Below are 24,775 nucleotides of genomic sequence, written 5' to 3'. Positions count from 1 at the left end.
TCTGGATAGGAATTATAGGTGCATGGCACCTCTAAAAGCGGTCCACAGGTGTGTGCAATCGGCCTTCGCTCCAGACCTCTCAGAGTAGTGAATTGCACTTCAATTTTCTCAACACACATAATATCTGCTCCCGTCACAAAGCGCAAGAATTTCTGGAGTCGTTCATCATGCAAAGAGCGGATGAACTGCTTCAAGAAATTCAATGTCTTGTTCTGGGCTGCATTCTGAACCTTGGCTTCAATAAGTTTTAGTACTCCTTTTACTGTGACCTTCTTGGCCTCATACAATGCTACTACAGCTGAAACATCTGGTAGAAACATTTGCAGAGTGCTGCGGATTATATTGGACATAATGTCCAAGGCATATTTTGGTTCTTGTATCAGCTGTTTATGGGCTACTTGCAGAATTGTGCCCTTCATGTCATCGAGAGATGGAACTGTGTGACAACCCATTCTAGACAGAATTTCCAGCAACTCATCATGATCATCTTCTCCAATGCTACCATTCATTGCTGCAGTTATTACATCTTTCTCAAATGAAGCAATATAGCTCAAAAAAGAATCAATCAATATTTCGGGAGTAATTTTGGACTCTCCATGGACTACAGCAACAACAAATGCAAGCGAGAGTTGAATTGGGAAATAGGAATGGTCTATGTATCCCTTAATTAGTATTCTTCCCAAGGATTCCCATTCCTCTTTGCCATATTCCGGACACAGTGCTGGAACACGTTCCAGCTCTCCTTCAGCGCGGTTCTGCATAAAAGTGGCCCAAAAAGCAGCATATGCATCCCGCGAGACACCAGACGCATCAGCACCTGCTTCATCAGCAAAGGATATTTTCAGAGAAGCATTCAAAATGCTTGAATCTTTAAACGCTGCTATCATATCTTGAACTATGATTACCCTGTGTAAAGTTACGTAGTACACATCTGACAGCTGCAGTGGAGGCGAGCTGGGTGCAGGTGTTGAGTTTGGTGGCAGTGGGTGCATCTGTTGCAGAGCAGAGCTGGGTGCAGGTGTTGAGGAGGTGATGAAGGTGATTAATTGTTCTTGTCTTACAGGTGAGTTTGGTGGTCTGTGTTCAGGTGTAGAACAAACAATAGGGTTATTGGTTTCAAGCATTGGCTTAAGGGAAGTAGGAACTGGTTGGTATTCATTGGGAATGCCTGGTGTCACCCAAGGCACAGTGTCATCACACACTTCACTTTCAACATTGAATGGATAAAACTCTACCTCCGAATCAGAAGAAAATATAACGCTCACAAAAGCAGATGTTATAATGTTTCCAGAGCTGCAGAGGCCAATGTCACATTCAGTGGCAGCAGAATCAGTTAGAAAACAGTGATTGGCAGGCATTTCTTTCAGTGAATCACTTCTTACATTTCTGGAAGAATTTGAGGTACATGTTTCAGATACTGGGTGCATGCTGACTTTTTCTGGAAGATGAACTTGTGCAGACTCAGCAGCATCGAAAGGCACATTGCAGTCTACAGTACTTGACCTTTCTTCTAGGACATTGTCTACCACTTGCACAGTTGTTTCAACTCTATTTTGATCCAGAGACGCTAAGTAGAAACGAACAATCCCCATTTTAACTTTTTCATACACATCCCCTACAGTCACACCAAGTGGTAACACATTTTCTTTAAAATCCCAGATTTTAAAAATGAACTCTTTTTCATTCCCTTTTTTTGACTGTCCATCAGGAAAAAACAGATCTTTCCCGATCTTTAACAACCCCTCACAGTCCATGTTCTTTGGGACAGAGATTTTTCTAGTACCACCCCCACCACGAACACGGACTTGTCTCCCATTATGTATCCAGCCAAACTCTATTTTCCTGTTGCTTTTTGCAGCATATTTGTTTCCAACCATTGATTTCCCTACTTTGTGTTGTGAATGATTTTCATCATCACTTGAATCAGAACTGACTGCTGATGATTGCTTTAACTTCATTTTTTTCCTGAGTTTTTCAAGAAGCACGTTTTTCCTCACATGGTTGGTGTACTTTCCATCATGTGAATTACTGCCAGCTTGTTTTGTGCAATAACTTTTCAAAGCCATTCTATCCCCTAGAGCAGGCAAGTATCTCGCTAAAGTTTCATCATCCATCAGCAGAACGGTTGAAGAGTCAATCTGTAAAAATAAAAAACAATACACATTTAAGAATAAATACATTAAAACATGAAGACAAATCACAGTGACTACAGTAATGTTTTTGGCTTATTGTTTTGTAAATTACCCATCAGTGTTTACTATTTGAGCAGTTGAACAACTATCTCTGAAGTAGTTTTCTGAAGTATTTTTTGATTGTACAACATTAAAACTGAGGTAAAAATAATTCCTAATATTGAACAGACACAGGCTTCATGCACACATTTCAAAATATTGGACTGAAATTTCTGGATTTTTTCTTGAGCAGAATATTCTGCATGACATTTTTGACAAATCAGTGAGATGCTAGAAAAAACACACAAGGTGTTTGAGATCTTCTTTTACTCTTCAGTCAGTGTCCCTTACATCACTCTGGCAACTAGCGTTCTCACTATCTCAGTCAGTCAGCCTGTTGGTATCTGTGCACTGCAGCTCACTTTCTGCAGTACCTTTTTTGCACCTGAAGCTCATCTATTCCATTTTGATGTGTGGTGCAGCTAGAAGTGTCATCAACAAGAAGGACATTTCCTCTGTATTCCACCTATGATCCACTGTGCTAGATGTTTATCTTTAAATATGCAAAGCATGAAGTCATATTGTAGCTTGAGGTTTGCACAAAGAAGGGAGTTAATAATGTATCTGTATGGTTAGATTCTCCCTGGGTCTTTAAGAATCAGTAAAAAGTATACCCAGACTTGCATTATATTTAAGTTTTACAACATTCCTTGCTCTTAAAGGTGTTCTTTTTATGTTAAAAAAATCATTCTTTGAACAAACGTACCTTCTGACTTTGCATCTGCTGAATGGCCTCATCACCAACTCCACGCTCCTGAAGAAATGGAAATATGTCCTTTTGATCTGCCATTCTTGTATATAATCTAAAGTTTTAAGGACATAAACAGAATTTAAGTTTATAAACTTAAGTGATTATATTTAAATATATTTATAATACTGTTATGCATAATAATTATGATAAATAAAAAATAGTAGTAGTAATAGTAGTGGTAGTTAATAACAATATAGAAGATCCAGATATCATAGGGTTGTTTATGCTAAATGACATAGTAATTAAAATGTTTCTCTAACAATTTTAGGTAAATTATATGCAGTGACTATAACAATTATTCAGACAGTGCCACGTTTGTTGTTTTTTGTTGTTGTAATTTTTCCTATTAAATCTAAATATTGCATAGAAAAAACTACTAATTTGTATTTAGTATACACAGGGTGTCTCAAAAAAATGTATAGACAATTTAATCGTTAGAAATATAGACATGTTATCTACTGTACTGATTCTTATTTTATTGGAAAGCAAGAAGCATAACTTACGATGTACACTACTGTAGATATTCAAAGTGTCCACCATTGACATCGAGACATTTATTATAGCGGCCAGCAACAGAGCGATACACGTGTGCACATGTGTCCAGTGAGATGGCAGCGCAGGCATCAACAACTCTCAGGCACATGGCATTACTGTTGGCTTTCTAAGGAAACAACAATCAGCACTGTCAAGCAATATCTCTGAATTCTTGATGACTGAATTGTGTATAATTTTGTTTTGAGACATGCTGTATTTAGGCAACCTGCAAAGCAAATATTAACAGTTTTTCTCCCATATTAAAGTTTTTTTTAACAAAGATTTTAAGCCCGATGTTTTCAAACAATTATTTAGGCAGAAACAGAAAAGTGAGTGCTTCAGATATTGTGCAGGAGCTAGTTGAGGAATATGGTGTTAAGGTGTCAAACAAACAGTAAGAATAGAGTGTAGAGAAGGGATTTAATGGATGGGTTGCTAAAAAGAAGCCCTTCATCAGTTCAATCAACAAGAAGAAAATATTTTGCCCAAAGGTATTTTCAGAAGCCAGAAGCTTTTCCAAGCAAAGTAATTTGTCAGATGAATCCAAATGTTATTTGTTTGGCTCAGATGAGAGAGTGATGGTGTGGAGAAATGTACAGAGGAGTACCTGCAACCCACCATGAAACATGGAACACACGGAATTAACGTTTGGTGTGTACTTGTAATAATAGAAGGCAACATGAATATAGAAATGTACAGGGAAAGTCTACAGGGGAATTTGAATAAGTCAGCTAGGAATTTAAATGTAAGAAACTTTCTGTTCCAACAAGACTGGTGTATGAAGCAGAGCAAACTACTGCCACATCTGGCATAACATTTTTGTTTAAACACTTTTTTTTTAGGAGTAAGTGTTTATATTGTCTTTACAAGTTGCCTGAATATATACTAAAAACAAATATGTATCTTTTTCTTTGGGGGAGGGGCACCAAGTTATTATTTATTTATTTATTTATTTTTGGGAGTTCGTTATGGAAAATGTCCCCCACATCAACCGTTCGCCACTATTAGTTACATGAGCGCAAACAAACCAACCAACCAAATAAATAAATACTATTTGCGCGATACTATGAAACGCCCACACAGCACGGCTTACTAAGTACATGTATCACATATACTGAATGCTGCGTTTGTTTCCAGAAACGTTTTTCTTATTATCTTAATTTTGAATGAATGAAGTGAGAATGCCCTCTGCAGTAAATGCAGTGCAATAAACAAATATCGACACACCAAACTACTGTAAAGTAACGAATGTGCACATACATTAATGCTTACTTTAAACTGACTGGACAATCTTGCACCAATTCGTATATACCAATATATATATATATATATTCACCCATAAACAGAAACTTAGACGGTTAGTCCTATAAGCTTTTGTGCTCCGCGTATTTACGATCCGTGACATACACATTCCAGATCTACAGGGATCGAACGCATTTACAAAAAGCTGCAACTACTTACTACCTGAACTACAGACGCAAAACTACAATAACGACCCTACAAAGCTGTTAATTGCGAAGACTTCAGTAAAGCTACCAGTATTCATCATGGGTCACCCATAAATGATACATAAACAAACGTGTGTTATGAGAAAACCCTAACAAATCCATTTCGGGAATATATTACATTAAATATCAATAGCAATATGACAGTCATAAGCTTAATTATTATAATAAATACCGTGAATATAATACTATACTATACTATACTATACGTTACTCTATTAAAAAAAAAATAATAATCTCAATTTACCCTATGCACCAAGCACGCCTTTAGGAAGGTCCCGGGTCAAGATAAATTACATTATGAAGCACTGTATCGAAATCCGTCATGATTTTAGAGATTATCACGTACGTACGTGAAACTATCTCGTACGTACGTGAAACTTATCACGTACGTACGTGAAACTATCTCGTACGTACGTGAAACTTATCTCGTACGTACGTGAAACTATCTCGTACGTACGTGAAACTATCACGTACGTACGAGATAATCTGTGTGTGTTTTTTTTTTTCATCTGCGGTTCAGGGCTTCCGTAGTAGCGAGATGTATGAGTTTGATTAATAACTTGATTTAGTTAATATTGAAACACACATCAGAGTACTCAGTGTTTTAAATGTCAATAGCTAATTAGTCACAAAAACGTATTAATCAGAGGCATCAAATGAATTTTTAAATGAATGTTATCAAGTACAGGAGTTAGTATGAAAACGTTTCTACAAAAGAACAAACCCATTCCAGCTCCTCAAAGCTGAGCCCGCGGTACAAACGCATTAAAACTCCTGCAGCTGCCTGTTGTGTTCTTTATACTTTGCAAAACGTATTCTTTGGAAGCAGACTCGACATATTGTAATTTTATTAATACTGAGCACACTGTTTACATCTGAAGCAGAGCGATCACATGACCTTAACCAGTGGAAGAGGAAGAGGAAGATGAGCCCCCCTCCCCAAACGTTAATTTAACCCTTATTTATAAACACCAAACACACCAAATCAAGTGTTCAATATTGAACTATATTTAATTTTCAGAAAGTCAACACGTATGAAACAGTGCGTCATAAGAACATTTTCTACTGACCTACTTTATTTGATTCTGCGTACATCTGAACATCCAACACGACACTATTTTTAATGATAAACGAACAGGTTTAAATCACCAATCCTACCAGGACTCCCCAATTCTGCGATCACAGAAATTATTACACAATTCATAATTCTGCACAGACATTGGCAGAAATTGTCTCGCATAGGAAACCGTTTATTATTATTATTATTATTATTATTATTATTATTATTATTATTATTAATAAATCAGAAATGCATGTTGATTTGCTGTAGTTTATTTTGGTGTCCGCAGCAGCGCCCGACAGCTTCGGTCTAAACTACAGGATGAATCGCGCACACAGAATATAACTGCGCATGTCTGTGCTGAATAGCACCCCAAAACCTTCCATGAAGACGAGCCTCGTAAAGCAGGCCTATTAAAAACAAAATCTAAACGAAACATTAAAGAGATTTTTCTGTACAGCTTGTTTTTATACATGCAATGTTAATAGATGGGATTTTTAAAATGACCGAATTGAATGTGATTTTCAGATGCTTTGCACATTTCCAATATATGGAGCTTATTTCTTTATTTCTTTATTTTATGTTAAGGGCTGGTTTATAAAGTAACCACAAAATAATATGCGCGATTACTGATCACTTTATTCATTAGAAAAAATGATAATGCTTTATATTACGTGGCATAAATTAATATTAAACTGATATTAAATGAATGTTAAATTGCATATTAAATTTACGTTCAATTATTCCTTGTTACTTTCCATTGACATTTCAGTCAGATTAACTGTATTTTCAATAAGGGGAAATTATTACATATTTTCAATGGTAACAAAACGTGATATAAATGGACGTGACGTGGCATTACATTTTCAATCGACATTTGGTTAACATTTAGCAAGAAACCAGCTAGTGCACATTTATTAAATATTAATTTAACATTAATTTAATATCAATTGCATATCTATTAATATTAATTTATGCCACGCAATATAAAGTGTTGCTGATAAATACATGGAACGATAGGTTGCGGATGCAACCCTGGTTCCCTGAAAGAGAAAATAACCATCAAGGTATGGGACATTGCCGTCAGGCAGTAGGGATTGGCTGAGCTTTATGTCAAAGCTGCCGATAGGCCTCCGCGCAAGCTGCCGTGTAAGCCCGCCCCCCTGGGAGCTTACTATACGCAGCGCGCGGAGAGTCACTTCCTCTTTTGCCCTTCAGGCCGTGAAGGCTTCTGAAGCGACCTCCCGGCTTGATGGTTATTTTCTCTTTCAGGGAACCGGGGTTGCATCCGCAACCTATCGTTCCCTTTCAAGTCGAAAATAACCATCAAGGTATGGGAACAGTGTACCCAAGCCGTCGCGAGGGAGGATTCTCGGCAGTAGGACAGACTTACGTCATAACGCAACTGCGTAGGCAGTACATCTACGCATATGCGGAGCTGCGCCTCAGCGTCTATGCTCGCAATGACACCTGTCCCAAGGTGGAATAGTCACACCATATTGTCAACCACTCTACACGTCCGCAACCTGAGGCGTCATAGAGTGCAACACAGATGCTCCAAATGATGGAGCAGAGGATTCCAGCACATTTAGCCTGTAAAACCTCATGAAAGTATGCGGCGTAGCCCAACTGGCTGCCGCGCAAATATCAGACACCGGCACCCCTCGAAAGAGGGCCCAGGATGTCGCCATACCCCTGGTAGAATGCGCCTTCAACTGCCCTGGTGGTGGAAGGCCTGCAGATTCATACGCTAATTTAATAGCATCCACTATCCAGTGGGAAAGGCGCTGTTTAGACAGCGGCTGACCCAAAGATCTAGAACCATGGCATATGAACAACTGTTCTGTCTGCCTCACAGTCCTTGTACGGTCAATATAACACCTCAATGCCCTCACAGGGCAGAGCATGTGTAACCGCTCTTCCTCTGGGGAAGAAAAAGGAGGAGGATGGAACGCCATCAACTCGACTGACTGGTTCATGTGGAACGGGGATATAACCTTTGGTAAAAAGGCCGGATTAGGGCGCATGAAGACCTTAGAACCGTCTCCTGCAAAACGAGTACAAGAAGGATGCACTGAAAGTGCATGTAACTCGCTCACGCGTTTTGCTGATACTACAGCCAGCAAAAACACAGTCTTAATAGATATGAGCTTCATATCCACGCTGTGGAGAGGCTCAAACGGTGCCTTGGCAAGGGCTTCCAGCACCACATCAAGGCTCCACGACGGTAAACTGGTCGTTCTTGGAGGCCGCAAGCGTCTTGCGCCTTTCAGAAACTGAGATGCCAAAAAATGGCAACCAGGTGATAACCCGTCAATGCGTACGTGGCAAGCCGAAATAGCGGCCAAATACACTTTAAGTGTAGAGGGAGACTTACCCTCGTCTAACAGCTTCTGCAGAAACTGTAATATCACTGCCATAAAGCAGGAGACCGGGTCATGGCCCTCAGCCAGACACCAACTCTGAAATAATTGCCACTTATACGTATATTGCGACCGAGTAGAGGGCGCTCTCGCACTCTGAATAGTGGATATAACCGCCGTCGAAAGCCCTAAGGCTGACAGGCGCTCCCGCTCAGGGGCCAAGCCCATAGCTGCATGAGCTTGGGGTTCGGATGCCATAGCCCTCCTTGGGCTTGGGACAACAGGTCCGCTCGCAGAGGGAGCTCCCTCGGGCGACCGTGCAACAACTGCACTAGACTCGGGAACCATATCCTCCGAGGCCACCGAGGAGCGATCAGAATCACTGTCGCTTGCTCTACCCTGACCTTCTCCAAGAAGGCGGGGAGCATCGAAATCGGTAGAAATGCGTACAGGAGCCCTGGCGGCCATTCGTGAGCCAGTGCATCGACTCCTAGGGGGCTGTCGAGGTCCTTCACCGAGAACCATAGGGGGCAGTGCGTGGTCTCTCGCGAAGCGAAGAGATCAACTTGCGCTGTGCCGAACCAGTCCCAAATGCGCTCTACCACCCGAGGGTGAAGACGCCATTCGCCCGCAAGAGGACCTCCTCTGGACAGGAGATCCGCTGCGTAATTGACTCTGCCCGGCAGATGAACTGCACGCAGAGAGGCTAACCGCGGTTGAGCCCAGAGCAACAGCCGCGTTACCATCCGGTGAAGACCTGGGGACCGCAATCCGCCCTGGCGATTGATATACGCCACTACTGTGGTGTTGTCTGACCGCACTAACACGTGCTTGTCTAGAAGCACTGGCAAGAAGTGCCGAAGGGCGAGGTCCACTGCTCTGAGTTCCAGAGCGTTGATGTGGGCTGACCTCCAGGGTCCTGACCACACTCCACGGGTCCCTGTCCCGTTCCAGACTGCTCCCCAACCTTGGTTGGAAGCGTCGGTTGTGATAACTTCCCTTCGGAAGATGGGACCCAAGCGCACGCCCTGGCGGATGTTCGACTGAACTTTCCACCAGCGTAATGCTTCCCAGCAGGTTCGGGATACCCTCAGCCTGCGGTGCTTGTCTCTCCGCGGGTGCAACGCGAAGGCATTGAACCAGGCCTGCAGAGGTCTCTGGTGTAGTAAGCCCAAAGGAAGGGCTTGCGAGGCGGCAGCCATCAACCCCAGCATGCGCTGACAGAGCTCCATGCTGATTGTTTCTCTCAACCTGAATAGGGAGAGACACCGCTCTAATGAGGCAACTCTTTGTGTCGATAGGGTCGCTTCCATGGACACTGAGTCCAGATGCAGACCCAAAAACTCGGTCTGTTGGCTGGGCACGAGGCGGCTCTTGTCTGGATTGACCTTCAGACCTAGCCGCTGAAGACGGTCTGTAACCATCACTGTGTGCTGTGCCAACTGCTCCTTTGACTGCGCGCAGACGAGCCAGTCGTCCAGATAATTCAGCAGTCGGACGCCTTGAACCCGCAAGGGGGCTAAAATGGCGTCCATACACTTCGAAAAGGTTCGAGGAGCTAGAGACAGGCCGAATGGCAGGACACAAAACTCGCAGACCCTGCTCTGAAATGCGAAACGTAGGTACTTCCTGTGACCCGGACAGATGGGAACGTGAAAGTACGCATCTGTGAGGTCTACGGTGGTAAACCAGTCGCCCTGCCGGACAGACTGGACAATGTGCCTGTGCGTGAGCATCCTGAACGACAACACCCGTAGGTATTTGTTCAGTACACGCAGGTCTAGAATAGGGTGGAGCCCGCCGTCCTTCTTTGGCACAAGGAAGTATTTGGAGTAGAACCCCTGGTCGGTCAGAGCAGGGTCTACTAGTTGAATGGCACGCTTCCTGAGCAATGCCTGTATTTCCACATTCAGAGCTGAGGACTGAACCACGTCCTTCACCACAGTTACCACCACCCCCCTGAAGGGGGGGGGGTTTAACCGGAACTGAAGGGTGTACCCGGTGAGTATAGTCTTGCGCACCCAGATATCGCTGGTGCATTGTTGCCAAAACAGAAGCTGTGGAACAGTATAGGGTTGGGTTAATGGCTGCCTGGTTTTCTCAGGGCTGCTTAGGCTTCGCTCGCTCACGAGGGGCCTGGCTAGAGCCACGAGGGCGTGGTCTGCCGCCTCCTCTAGGTCGCCACCCTGTGCGCTGCGGTCGTCCCCTTGGGATTTGGCCACGCGCTGCTGTATCCGCCGGGGAGGTCTTAGTACCCCCTGGACGCGGCTGGTGTTGCGGTGGTGTTCTACGCCACTGATGTTCTTGTGGGCGTTTGACCTGGAAAGGCCTACGCGGCCATATCGTAGCCAACTGCTGTGATGCCTCTCTAGCCTTAGCTGAGCTTTGCAGCATCTCTTCCACCGCTGGGCCAAATGTGTGCCCCGGTGTAATTGGGGCATCCAACAAGGGAGCTTTGTCATGCTCCTGGACTCTCGCCTGCGAGAGCCAGAGCTGTCGTCTGGCCACCACCAGAGACGCGATGCTCCTGCCCTGGGCCCGCGCGTTAAGCTGGGCTAGCTTGACCAGCAGCTGGGCAACTAGCCCCAACTCCGCTCTCAGAGACACCGAAGGGTAGTCTGGGAGATCCTTTATTAGCGCAGCCTGATAAACTGAGAGGAGGCTGGCCAGATTGGACAGTCTAACTGCCTCTGTAGCCGCCGAATAGCCCTTCTTGAGGTGCACCTCAGTGATCCTGCACTGCTTGTTAGGGCAGGTGGGGTCTTTCACCAACCCAGAGAGTGTTGGTGACTTCACCAACGCTGCGAACGCAGCGCCAACTGGCGGAAATGACGCCAGACCCGCTTCACTCGCACCTTGCATGGTAAAGGCAGCCGCCTTACGCGAGGTTGCCGGGGCGGAGGCTGGAGTCCCCCAAGTGGACTGCACCTCCTTAACAAAGTCTGGGAAGGCCGGAAGCGTCCTAGACTGCTGGCCCTGCGCCAAAGGCGACTCAAAAAGAGAGCGCCTAGGTTCTTCAGTGGCAGGCCATTCTAAGCCCATGTGGCGAGTCGCCCGCTCTACTAGGGACCATAAAGAGTCATCTACGCCTACCTCCATCTCAGACTCTGAGTGGTGGGACGTGAGCTCTGCCTCTACACTATCCTCTCCGTGGAGAGGCTCACCCTCTGATGCATCTCGAGAGATGGCATCCACGTCCCATGCGTCCTGCTGCGCAACTGGAACGGACAGGGGTTGTGGTAGGATGATCGGCTGGTTGACAGCCGGTCTGACTGGCTCCTCTGCGGCCCGAGCTGTGGCAAGGGACATGAGCAGCGATTGCTGCCCCATCATAAGGTCCATAAACTGAGACATCTTATTGGTGAGCTCAGTTACACCACCTCGCCTGTCGCGACGAGGAGATCGGGAACGTCCTCTCCTTCGGGGCGATCTAGAGCGGGATCTCGAGATCTGACGGGGGCGTTCGCCGCGAGGAGAAGGGCCTCGCATTACAGAAAGGCTGTGGGAGCGGTCTCTCTTACGCCTAACGTCAGGAGATCGTTGACCAGGGGTAACCTGGGAAGGCGAACTCCTGGAAAAAGGCAGCTTCGCTGGCGGGGAAGCCAAAGAAGGCTGCGGGGCGGAAAGGGTGTGTGACGACCCAGATGAAGGGGAGCGATCCCCGACTGCTCTCCTCGCCCTACGACGCAGAGTGCGCGTCTGAAAGCTTGCACATAACGTGCAAAAGGCTTTATCTGTCAAAGCAGATGCCGCATGCTCCGGCCCCAGACAGGACACGCAGTCCTCATGCGGGTCATTAGCCGGTAACTTCGTCCCACAGGTGACACAGCGGTGAAAAGACATGGTGCAGCACGTTGTATGCCGAAGCGTACCGTGCCAGTAATAAGAGCGCCGAGCGTTAAGCACTGAGCACCAAGCGAACAGCTTTAAGATGCGTTGAGGCGCGTGCACCAAGCACTGAAAGACAAACGTCAAGTGCGTGCACTGAAGCGTCGAGGTGCGTGCACCAAAGGTGCGTGCACCGAGCACCGAGCGTCGAGGTGCGTGCACCGAGGCACCGAGCACCGAGCGTCGAGGTGCGTGCACCGAGGCACCGAGCACCGAGCGTCAAGGTGCGTGCACCGAGGCACCGAGCACCGAGCGTCGAGGTGCGTGCACCGAGGCACCGAGCACCGAGCGTCGAGGTGCGTGCACCGAGCACCGAGCGTCAAGGTGCGTGCACCGAGCACCGAGCACCGAGCGTCGAGGTGCGTGCACCGAGGCACCGAGCACCGAGCGTCGAGGTGCGTGCACCGAGGCACCGAGCACCGAGCGTCGAGGTGCGTGCACCGAGGCACCGAGCACCGAGCGTCGAGGTGCGTGCACCGAGCACCGAGCGTCGAGGTGCGTGCACCGAGGCACCGAGCACCGAGCGTCGAGGTGCGTGCACCGAGGCACCGAGCACCGAGCGTCGAGGTGCGTGCACCGAGGCACCGAGCGTCGAGGTGCGTGCACCGAGCACCGAGCGTCGAGGTGCGTGCACCGAGGCACCGAGCACCGAGCGTCGAGGTGCGTGCACCGAGCACCGAGCGTCGAGGTGCGTGCACCGAGGCACCGAGCACCGAGCGTCGAGGTGCGTGCACCGAGGCACCGAGCACCGAGCGTCGAGGTGCGTGCACCGAGGCACCGAGCACCGAGCGTCGAGGTGCGTGCACCGAGCACCGAGCACCGAGCGTCGAGGTGCGTGCACCGAGGCACCGAGCACCGAGCGTCGAGGTGCGTGCACCGAGGCACCGAGCACCGAGTGTCGAGGTGCGTGCACCGAGGCACCGAGCGTCGAGGTGCGTGCACCGAGGCACCGAGCGTCGAGGTGCGTGCACCGAGGCACCGAGCACCGAGGTGCGTGCACCGAGCACCGAGCGTCGAGGTGCGTGCACCGAGGCACCGAGCACCGAGCGTCGAGGTGCGTGCACCGAGGCACCGAGCGTCGAGGTGCGTGCACCGAGGCACCGAGCGTCGAGGTGCGTGCACCGAGGCACCGAGCGTCGAGGTGCGTGCACCGAGGCACCGAGCGTCGAGGTGCGTGCACCGAGCACCGAGCGTCGAGGTACGTGCACCGAGGCACCGAGCACCGAGCGTCGAGGTGCGTGCACCGAGGCACCGAGCACCGAGCGTCGAGGTGCGTGCACCGAGGCACCGAGCACCGAGCGTCGAGGTGCGTGCACCGAGGCACCGAGCACCGAGCGTCGAGGCGCGTGCACCGAGGCACCGAGCGCCGAGCTTCGAGGTGCGTGCACCGAGCACCGAGCACCGAGCGTCGAGGTGCGTGCACAGGTGCGTTGCGTGCACTGAGCCCAAGCACTAGGCGCCGAAGCGCTACACCAGGCGCCTAAGCGCTGACACCGAAAGCGCCGGAGCGCGTGTACTGCACCAGACGATCCACGTCAGCTGACCCGCAAAGCGGAGACGCTATGTGCTCTAGTACTGTGTCTGAGTCTCGAAAGACAAGGTGTTGTGCTGCTTATAAGGGCAACAGTTAATGCACTTGGTGGTCGTCTTCCTTATACTGTATGGGAAAAAAACTTTTTTTTTTTTTTTTTTTTTTTATTTTGTTTGGACGCTGCAGCAGACACTACGTATAGTGTAAGACCGTGGGCTATACTCAATAGCAGCCACGTGGCGGTAGAACGCGCCGCGGTGGGGGGGGAGACTGCAATGCAGGCTGCACGCACACACACACACACACGCGGTCTAGCCTAAGCAAGACCGAGGCTGCAATAATGCGCGTGGCCTAAGGCCAACGCAACACGCGTCCCAAACAATATACAATAAAAAATATATATAACAATATATATATATACAAAAAACCCAATAATAAATATAATATAAATTATATGTTATAATAATAACAATAAGAAAAGGAAGACGGGAGACCACGAAGACGCGATGCCGAAGCAAAGCGAAAGGAAAAATATATATATTAACAAGAAAATATATATAATTTCAAATAACACAATCAGTTAACAAGCTCTATTATCTATTACCTACCGTACCAAGGCTGAAGACAAAAGAGGAAGTGCATCCCCGCGCGCGCAGTTAAGTAAGCTCCCAGGGGGGCGGGCTTACACTGCAGCTGGCGTGGGGGCCTATCGGCAGCTTTGCTATAAAAGCTCAGCCTACCGGTGCTGCCTGACGGCAATATCTCATGTTGATGGTTATTTTCGACTTGAAAGGGAACTTCGTGTCGCACACCAGGAAGGCTGTGTCTGACCGGGAGGGGATCATTTCCAACACGAGGTGCAGCGTGCTGGGGTTCCCCGGTCAGGGAGCCTGTTAGTTTATTGTTAACGTTGTGTGGTTTATTTGATAGCTGTGCCGCTCCTGCAGCAAGGAATCTTGTTTTATTTGTTATACTTTATTTTATTCTTGCGAGCACGCAGCTGTTTCATATATTCATTTTAAATAGATTGGGGGGAATTGGTACCGTGTACTTTACAAATGTAATCTAGATTGTAACGAGACCATTCAATTGCTGACGTTGTTGTCTACTTTGTATGCATCACAAAAAGAACAGAATTGCTGAACTGGTTAATTAACCTTACTATAAGAAACTGATAGATCCAAGTATTTTATATAAACTGCAATACTATAATTTGTGGTAACTAGTTGAATTAACTTCACTATAAGAAACTGATAGATTAAGAGTTTGTTTTATTGTATCATCTCTATATGTATCTACTAGACAATTGTTAGATGGTGAACTGAAAGTGGAATTGTCATATTGTTTACATTATTGTTAATGTGCTTGAGATTTTGAAAACAATTATTAATTAAAACTTGTAAAGATTATTTTTGGAGTATGATTGCCTGATTTTTCCTGGATAAAAGAGTTTGTGCGGGAACCAACCACTCGAGGTCCTTGTCCTCAATAAACACACGGTGGCGTAGTGAAAATAACATAAATTTCGCTATCTGTATATAAAGACCTGCTATACTGCAATACTACTGCCGTTACTCGGACACCACACACATAATCATTGTAAACACACCGCCACAGCACAGGCTGCCGACCAGCCATACCGCCGCCGTCACGAGAGCCTCCCGTTCCCTTACATCCTGCTTCCTATTCCGCTCCCCCTTGTCTTTAAAACCAGCCTTTGAAATGAACCAGGTAAAGGGGAATCATCCTCTGATTGGCGCAGGGAAAGAAACGAAAGATAAGGGGGTGTTCTAAAAATGAAAGTAGCCTAATTAAAACAATAAAACAAAACAGATAGCAGCGATCTGCTACAATTGTTCTGCCGTGTGTGTAGCACGGAGTGCCCAGCTGACAAAACCAACACAAGCTTCTCGGTAGTTCGCCGTGATCGTATAGTGGTTAGTACTTTGCGTTGTGGCCGCAACAACCCCGGTTCGAATCCGGGTCACGGCAGGTAAAATCCTCACACGGCAGAGAAGCTTGTTCTTTTTTTTCACACACCATCTTCATGGCATGCACCTTTTTGAAAGAAAATAGAATGCAATAATTGCTTCGTCGTGTTAGTACAGGCATGATGCACACCAGCCTGCTGTCTATGAAATAATAATTACAGAAATAATCAATCTATAAACACCATAAAAATCTCCAACAAACACCAGTCGCTGTATTAACGCCTATCGAGTAGAGGCAAGACGGGACCTGTCCCAGCAGCCAACATTACAGTGGCTTAATTAAATCTTTAAAGGTGCTTTTCGGAACGGAGGCGTTGGTGGTATAGTGGTGAGCATAGCTGCCTTCCAAGCAGTTGACCCGGGTTCGATTCCCGGCCAACGCAAGTTTATTTCGAACTTTTTCTTTTAACATTGGAATAAAGCGTAATACATTCCCCAACTAATTTGCCTTACTGGAGAATAGTCTTAAAAGCATAACTTTGAAAGTATCACTGTGAGTTATAATGATCTGTGAGGTGATGTTAGTCACTACATTAAGCCCCATCAAACGAATGTGTTCATTTGGAATCATGCATTGATAATGCGTTGTCGGGAAAACTGCAAATATGTATGGAAGCGTGAGTTGAATGATTAATCACATTCTAAGGATTGATATGGTCCTGTTGTTAGTCCTGCCACCTAAAAATGGCGTTGCAGTTACATGCGCTGCAAAATCAAATATTTAAAATTAAACAACCATCTGATAAAACGTACTGCAACCGGATTGTTTTAGACACACATGGGCCCATGAAAAAAATCAAACATATGTTAGCAAAATAGTCATTGCTGTATGATGTACAGCAACTGTAAAATGCATGGCCTTATAATCTGTTATGTGAGACTTCTGTTGAATTTTTAAGCATTTGATTCCCTGTGTACACAAAGATGGCAGTCCTGATTTAACCAGTGGGAAGCAGAGCTCTCGGTGACTGATTTTTCAGTCACGTGATTGAGCGCCTTACCGGCAATGCATCGTAATTAGAAAAGTGTAATGTAAGATATTGAACACGGACACATCCGGGATGTGAACCCGGGAACTCGCGCACCCGAAGCAAGAATCATACCCCTAGATTAAAGAGCCAACTGCTGGCAGCGATTTGGTTCCACGAGCTTCCAAAGAAGCGAAGACCTAGATGCTCTGTATTGAGAGATTAGTGTCGCCTTGCTGTGTGCCTGTTAGGGACAGTCTGATTTGCTTTTCCTGGCTGCTAGCATTTCTATGGGCATCGAGAGGTGTTCGCCATAAATGAGGAAACTGGTTTAGATGGGATTTAGTTTCGATATGCATACATACACATAAAAAAATAAACAAAACAAAAACAAGACTGTGTTTCGTTGTTTTGCAAAGGGATGCACTGCAATGTCTGCACAGAGGAGCAGTCCCAGCACTGAGGTGACACGGGGGCTTTGACCTGCTCCGTTCCCGACCTGGGCCGATTCAGCCCTCTAGCTACTCGTCATTGTGTAGCATCGCGCCCGCCGAGACAGAACGCGGCAAGCGCCACGGAATGCACAAAAAGTACAGCCTGACTTCGCCACCGAGGGAATTTCACCCTCTCAATTAAAACAAACGCGAGTTTAAAACACGTCTCCTCAGTAGGTTCTTTTATAGGGCGTGGAACTGGAATATAAATCAGAAGGACCACACGAACTACAACGATTAAAAATCATTGCAGGTTATATTTGGAGAGGACACAGACTCGGATCATAGATATGCACATTAACAAACAATTACTACCAACGACAGTAATCAATAGCAAAAAAAAAAAAAAAAAATCATCTGTGCAATAAAACAATAATACATACATACTAGAGTCTGCGAGAATAAACATCACTGCTGTTTCTCTTAAAGCGTGTTTATTTATTTCTAGATAATACTTAGAATACCAGATACATATTTAGCATTAAAAAGCAATCCATGTGATTTTTTTACCAGTCGTTCATTATTTTGTGTATCAGCCTCCACACAAAACCGAGCGCAGTGCGGTATACTGTAATGATGCTGCAGTCAGTCTGCCCGGACTGCACCTGAACCATCTTAAAAACACGAAGCCTCCAATAAGCTCATTTGTAAAAGTTAGTAAAGAATGGCGCTATATAATCTAAGGAAGCTGAATGTGAACTCCTAGCTGGAGCAACGAGAGAGGGAGAGAGGGGGCGGGGCAGAGAAGGAGGCGGAGACGCTGCTAGGCAACCGGCTCCTGAACATTCCACTCCGCTGAGCAGAGACCGTTAGGATTTAAAAATGCCAAAGTTCCGAGCGGCGTTAGTATGGGCTGCCAGAAATGAGGAGAAAATAAATACAGCTTTTTATAAATGTGTGCATTCAGATATCATTTAGAAATCTACTTACAAGATTTAACAGTTAGCTAAATATTTAAATAAATCTGAAATCTCTTGACTAGATTTGACATTTAGTTAAATATTTAAATACATGTTCAATCTCTTAAGTATATTTAACATTTGTGTGTGCGTGTGTGTCAGTACCTGTGTGTCTGTCTAGGTGTCTGTGTGTGTGTGTGTGCGTGTCAGTGCGTGTGTGTGTCAGCACCTGTGTGTGTGCGTGTCAGTACCTGTGTGTGTGTGTGTCAGTACCTGTGTGTGTGTCACAGTACCTGTGTGTGTCTGTGTGTCACTATCTGTGTGTGTGTGTGTGTCAGTACCTGTGTGTGTGTGTGTGTCACTATCTGTGTGTGTGTGTCTCAGTGTGTGTGTGTCTGTCAGTGTCTCAGTAGCTATGTGTGTGTGCGTGTGTGTGTCACTATCTGTGTGTGTGTGTGTGTGTGTGTGCGCGTGTCAGTACCTGTGTGTGTGTGTGTCACTATCTGTGTGTGTGTGTGTCTCAGTGTGTGTGTCTTAGTGTGTGTGTGTCTCAGTTTGTGTGTGTTTGTCAGTACCTGTGTGTGTGCGCAGGTCAGTACCCGTGTGTGTGTGGGTCACTACCTGTGTGTGTGTGTGTGTGTTTGTGTCTGTACCTGTGTGTGTGTCTGTACCTGTGTCTGTGTCTGTGTGTGTGTGTGTGTGTGTGTGTGTGTGCACATGCGTGCGTCAGTACCTGTGTGTCTCTAGGAGATATATTTTTTGTCTCAAGTCCCCTCCCGCGCTCCGTTCATAACTGATGGAAAACTAAAACAACTCCTCAGAACTATTCATGACGAGGGACATGTTAATAAAAACATAAACCATGGCGATTGTGTTGATAAAGATATCGCAGGAATAAGTCCAGGCAGCAGAACGCCAGGGAAAGCGACGCGTTGTGTTTTAAACCTGTCAGCGAGCCCGGCTCTGAAGAACAACAAAACACAAAACAAGAGACGCACATCGAGGGCCTGTCAAAGTTGAAAATTCATTTATTACATTTCTCTTCATAGAATCCTCTGTAAGGTTAACATACAACCAGTCATATACAGAACAATAGATTTTGATAATTTACTCTAGTTATTGATAAAAAAAAAAAAATTGTAATATTTGTAAAACTTCCATCCTTTCCACAAGTCTCAAAACCGTGTCTCAGTGTGTTTGTGTCTCAGTGTATGTGTGTGTGTTTGTGTCAGTGCATGAGTGTGTGTGTCTCAGTGTATGTGTGTGTCTCTCAGTGTGTGTGTGTGTCTCAGTGTTTGTCTCAGTGTGTGTGTGTGTCTCAGTGTGTGTGTGGTTGTGTGTCTCACTGTGTGAGTGTTTCAATGTGTGTGTGTCTGTGTCTCAGTGTGTGTGTCTCAGTGTGTGTGTGTGTGTGTACACACACACACACACGCCCACAAGGATCACAGAGAAGTTTGGTGCCAAACCAATTATTTTTATTTAAGAACAATAATAAACAAAAAGCTAATTGAACAAAATATCAAACAATTTGAGAAAAGAAAAAGTGGAAACCAAAAATAACTATTTCTAGTCACCTAATCACAGGTACTGACTCCAATAACTGAGTCCAACCACAGAGCTGCAAAACTGCCCTCTGATCTGCACAAAAAGACGATCCTGACTGAACAAAACTAACAGCCTTTATACCCTTCCAGACCTCCCCCTCCCCCAGAATAAACCATTCTGCAGGTGGGTATATAGAAACAAACCAGTAAACAGTTATCAAGAATAAATAAAGTATTCAAAAAGAAACAAATCAATGAATATAACTAAACATTAATCTAACACGTGCATTAAAACTATGCTTTAAAACAAGCAGAGGGAAACGTACTTAATCAGCTGTCCCCCCTTTCAACATCTTCTACAGGTACTGCCCTGACTACAGGAAGTCAGTACTCAGGGAAGTCAATAAAAGCTTCCCTCACCAACATGGCTGCTTCCCCACTTCCTGTCAAGATGGAGGACCTCACCACCACACCCAACTCTGGTTACCTGAACCATTGCATATCAGTTTATCTTAACAATAGTACTGCAATACATTGTTCTGGAAGTGTGCTCCTTTCCAAACCAGCTCTCTAAACCGTACTCTTCATTAACTTTTCTTTTGTTTTTCAGGACACTCCCAACCACAGGCCTCCAGTCCCCGTACAACAGGGAAGTGAATTTTGTTTTTATTATTTTCCTTACTAGACTTCCTTACTAGGAGGCTGTGTGGTCCAGTGGTTAAAGAAAAGTGCTTGTAACCAAGAGGTCCCCGGTTCAAATCCCACCTCAGCCACTGACTCATTGTGTGACCCTGAGCAAGTCACTTAACCTCCTTGTGCTCCGTCTTTCAGGTGAGATGTAATTGTAAGTGACTCTGCAGCTGATGCATAGTTCACACACCCTAGTCTCTGTAAGTCGCCTTGGACAAAGGCGTCTGCTAAGTAAGCAAATAAAATAAACTAGACACAAGGATCAGCAACACCATACAAAAACAGATTAAAAACATTTGCAGTAAATGTCCAGATACATACTGAGACAATGTGAGGGTCTCCTCCCTCACACTCCTCCTCCTCATCATCATCCTTATCTTCCTCATCACGTCAATCAGGCTTGGCTGCTTCCAGACTTGACCCTTGACCGTAGTGACTTGAGACTTGACATAAATATATATATTAGAACAAACAGTTCTAGTAAATGTCCACACGGTGGCAGCATTGTATAAGGAATAAGAACATAAGAACATAAGAAAGTTTACCAACGAGAGGAGGCCATTCAGCCCATCTTGCTCGTTTGGTTGTTAGTAGCTTATTGATCCCAGAATCTCATCAAGCAGCTTCTTGAAGGATCCCAGGGTGTCAGCTTCAACAACATTACTGGGGAGTTGGTTCCAGACCCTTACAATTTTCTGTGTAAAAAAAGTGCCTCCTATTTTCTGTTCTGAATGCCCCTTTATCTAATCTCCATTTGTGACCCCTGGTCCTTGTTTCTTTTTTCAGGTCAAAGATGTCCCCTGGGTCGACATTGTCTATACCTTTTAGGATTTTGAATGTTTGAATCAGATCGCCGCGTAGTCTTCTTTGTTCAAGACTGAATAGATTCAATTCTTTTAGCCTGTCTGCATACGACATGCCTTTTAAACCCGGGATAATTCTGGTTGCTCTTCTTTGCACTCTTTCTAGAGCAGCAATATCCTTTTTGTAACGAGGTGCCCAGAACTGAACACAGTATTCTAGGTGAGGTCTTACTAATGCATTGTAAAGTTTTAACATTACTTCCCTTGATTTAAATTCAACACTTCTCACAATATATCCGAGCATCTTGTTGGCCTTTTTTATAGCTTCCCCACATTGTCTAGATGAAGACATTTCTAAGTCAACATAAACTCCTAGATCTTTATCATAGATTCCTTCTTCAATTTCAGTATCTCCCATATGATATTTATAATGCACATTTTTATTGCCTGCGTGCAATACTTTACACTTTTCTCTATTAAATGTCATTTGCCATGTGTCTGCCCAGTTCTCAATGCTGTCTAGATCATTTTGAATGACCTTTTCTGCTGCAACAGTGTTTGCCAGTCTTCCTATTTCTGTGTCGTCTGCAAATTTAACGAGTTTGCTTACTATACCAGAATATAAATCATTAATGTAGATTAGGAATAGCAGAGGACCTAATATGTATTTGAAATAGTATTGTACGGACTAGTGTTAGATGTTTACAATGACGTATTCTACATTTAAAAAGTCCAGAAGGACGATATTGATGAAAAAACGCCCCCCACACGAGCATTGGTTTGCCCCGCGGTCTGCACTATTATCAGCGATGTGTGTGCAACAGAAGCTGCTGGTAGATTACAAAAAACATCAATTAAACTTAGGCTAGGTAGTTGTTAACTTTAGTATGTTTTATTGTTTATTAATTAAATTATATTCATTGAAAAAGGCAAGAGAACCAGATTGTTATTATTGTTTTGGTTTAATATAATATAGCAGGCTAATGTTCCTATTGAAGTAGGCTACAATATATTTTGTCGTGTACTACTCTAATCAAACCAAGTAGTGTTTGAAGATGCTTGTATCGTTCATGACGTTTTTCAAATCAAGTAAGCTTATTTGTGTATAAAAAACGAGAATAGAGTTGCAGCCAGTGTCATCTTACTTAAAGGCGCTCAAGCTGAAATCGTAAAGTAATTTAAAAGTCGGCTACAAACGTGGCAGCGGACTGTCTCTCTTTAACGCGCACGCAAGAACTTGCAGACTTGATGCAACTGTGTTGAGATTTTAAAAAGAAAGCGTTTTATGAGATTTTTAACTATAGGTACCGGCACTATGACTCAAGCTCAGACACAAATGAATCCCTACGCTGTAGTGAGGTGGCATGTTGCTTTGAAACCACGCCCTCTATAGTGCTTCAGTGGCGGTACAGCCTTTCACACAGGCAGTTAAGACGCTTCAGTGCCGTCTCTGAACCACCTGGTGAGGTGCTTCAGAGACGCTATAAAATATGATGGTATTGCTGTGGCGGTGTAAGCAATTCACACAGACCTATAAGCCGCTACAGTGGCGGTTCTGAAAAGTCATAACTCCTCTGTGTGAAAGCACTTAGAATACCTGGCCAGGTTAAGTTAATTCTCTATTCAATTGCTAATTAATTTATTGCTCGTTTATAAAGTCGGCCTTTCAGATTCATAAGGTAAAATTAGGTGAAGCTATATCAATTTACTGTCAGTTTTTGGTAAGGGGTTTATCTCTCCTCTCTCCTTCTCTCTCTCTCTCTCTCTCTCTCTCTCTCTCTCTCTCTCTCTCTCGTTGTTTTAACTGAATGATCTTTTCCTTAATTTCCACATGGAAATTCTAATTAGATTCAGGTGTTTTACTAATTGCCTTGGCAAAGGGCTTATTGAGCTTGATTAATCATGATGTCTTTAAGTATCTTAATTGGGAGCTCTTTAAATATGGCTATTACTTCCTGTGAAGGGGGAGTGGGTTCCTTTTTCTGGGGTGATTCTTTTTCGGTGTGGTTTTTGTGGATGCAGAGCGTTTGGAGGAAGGAGCAGGGTTTTTTTGAAGAGGAAGGTTGCTGGTCTGTAAAGGAGAGACCTGAAGCAATAATCTTTTGGTTGTTAGAAACAGTGTGTTTTTTCTCTAATCCGCCATTTTCTAGTTTGAAAGTAACCATTTATCTAATCTCCTGCCAAATTGAAACTATCCACATCATTAAAATGGTTTATTTTTATCCTAAGAGCAACAACGGTGACTAATCCATTTCTTATCCAAATCATCACTTTTTGTCTCCTTACCTGGTTGGAAACTCCAAGCTCTACAGGACCCAGGAGGAACCGGGTGAGATCCCCTGATGGGGAGGAATCTCTTATTTTTTAGCTGCTGGATTATCTGTTCTGTTCTGACTGTTTGTTTGGGATTATTCTCCTTTTTGTTTATTTATCAGGGTTTCACGAGCACCCCGCTCAGAAGTCTCATTTTGTTTTCTGTTTAAACTGTTCTGGCTCAACTGCATTCTCAATACAGACCTGATATATAACAGCTTGGGAGCATTGGCTGTTGTTGTTTCATGGTCATTGTGTTTTCTATAAGGACTGCCTGATGGACTCCTTGGTAAACACTTTAATCAACATTGGCTATGTTAGGCTGTACATTACTGAAAGCTTTGATCTGTCCTAAATGACTCGTATTGATGCGTGTTCTGATAAACATGTTGACTGGTCCAAGTGCTGTCTGATTCAAACCCATGTACACCAAATGTTTGACAGGAGGCTGTGTGGTCCAGTGGTTAAAAAAAGGGCTTGTAACTAGAAGGTCCCCGGTTCAAATCCTACCTCAGCCACTGACTCATTGTGTGACCCTGAGCAAGTCACTGAACCTCCTCGTGCTCCGTCTTTCGGGTGAGACGTTGCTGTAAGTGACTCTGCAGCTGATGCATAGTTCACACACCCTAGTCTCTGTAAGTCGCCTTGGATAAAGGCGTCTGCTAAATAAACAAATAATTATAAACACATTTGTCTACAAGTATAGTATTCCACGCATATTCAATAACATCTGCTATTTGAATTCTGGTGTTGTCTTCTGGTTTAATTTTCTTCCTATTTTCTAGGTGTTGTAAACAATCCTGACTTACCCAGCAATTGTTCTTGGTTCTGTCGCGCAATCCTACTGCTTTGGAGAGTTTATATTGTTCAGGGTAGTTTATTTGTATTTCCGTCATAAAATACTAGTTAATGGACGTTGCTTAAGAATTAGGTTTGTTACACATTTAGCATTAAAAAGCAATCCATGTGATTTCTTTACCAGTCGTTCATTATTTTGTGTATCAGCCTCCACACAAAGCCGAGCGCAGTGCGGTATACTGTAATGATGCTGCAGTCAGTCTGCCCGGACTGCACCTGAACCATCTTAAAAACACGAAGCCTCCAATAAGCTCATTTGTAAAAGTTAGTAAAGAATGGCGCTATATAATCTAAGGAAGCTGAATGTGAACTCCTAGCTGGAGCAACGAGAGAGGGAGAGAGGGGGCGG

General features: G+C 44.8%; 2 non-coding genes across 2 annotated transcripts; both read left to right on the top strand.

Moving 5' to 3' along the window:
• The first annotated feature begins 15,786 nt into the window (after positions 1–15,786).
• Positions 15,787–15,858, top strand: trnah-gug (transfer RNA histidin (anticodon GUG)). Its single transcript has one exon. It is a non-coding gene; the product is annotated as a tRNA-His (tRNA).
• A 310-nt stretch (positions 15,859–16,168) lies between these two features.
• On the top strand, positions 16,169–16,240 carry trnag-ucc (transfer RNA glycine (anticodon UCC)). The gene has a single exon. It is a non-coding gene; the product is annotated as a tRNA-Gly (tRNA).
• The last annotated feature ends 8,535 nt before the right edge of the window (positions 16,241–24,775 follow it).

Source organism: Acipenser ruthenus, chromosome 45 (genome assembly GCF_902713425.1).
Source record: "Acipenser ruthenus chromosome 45, fAciRut3.2 maternal haplotype, whole genome shotgun sequence".
Classification (NCBI taxonomy): Eukaryota; Metazoa; Chordata; class Actinopteri; order Acipenseriformes; family Acipenseridae; genus Acipenser; species Acipenser ruthenus.
Note: the sequence above shows the minus strand (reverse complement) of the source record. Positions and strands in the feature narration are given on the sequence as shown.